The following is an 843-nucleotide window of genomic DNA, read 5'->3' on the forward strand; positions in this document are numbered from 1 at the left end:
CGATTGCATTAAAAACTGATTTGATATAATCCATTATAAATATTACAAACTATAATTTCCAACAATGTAAACGGTAAATGTGTTACAATATGTGGAATATGGCACGGCACACTGGACACTGTCTTTGATTAAACTTAATGTCTACCTGACCAGCAAGCCTAGAGAACACTTCGGTAGTGAAGAGCATATCCCCGTTGGCATCCTCCCCCACCGGCATCTCCCGACCTACTTTAAACATCCTAAATGCCTCTGTTTAGACAACGACGTCGTCACACACTGTAATCACGGTTTGATAGGGCTTCCGAGTTCCGATAGTCGCCGTAACACATACTCTGTCTCGCAACTTTTCTGTACCGCGTGTTGTGTGCCGCGAACAACGGACGCGACCAAGTCCGCGATCAAAATACTACCGCGATCGAATACCGAATGTACCGAATACCGACCTAATAGTAGATCCATTTTTGACCGTGGCACCGAGTACCAGAATTTTGTGTAGTGCGTTACCGACACCGTCACCCCGTGGAACACTTCACCGTCTTGTTCAACAACCCCGTTCAGCGTCCAAAACCAGCAGTCGCCATCACGGTTTATATACAATTATTTATACATATTTTATATTTTCCTATGTTTGTTTTATCTTATTATTTTTAGTATTAATTTTGTGTTAGATATTATTTATTATAATTTCCACTTGCTGGCCAGCACTATTTTTGTGCCCCCATACCATTTACGTAACTGATTTGTTAATAGTAGTCCGTCGATTCATATCACGGCAAACTTAAGTACCGGTTGTTATTTTTATTTCGTTAAAACCTATAGAGAAACATTTATACAGTCCACTTA

The sequence above is a fragment of the Acyrthosiphon pisum genome, chromosome X (assembly GCF_005508785.2).
Source record: "Acyrthosiphon pisum isolate AL4f chromosome X, pea_aphid_22Mar2018_4r6ur, whole genome shotgun sequence".
In the NCBI taxonomy this organism is placed as follows: Eukaryota; Metazoa; Arthropoda; class Insecta; order Hemiptera; family Aphididae; genus Acyrthosiphon; species Acyrthosiphon pisum.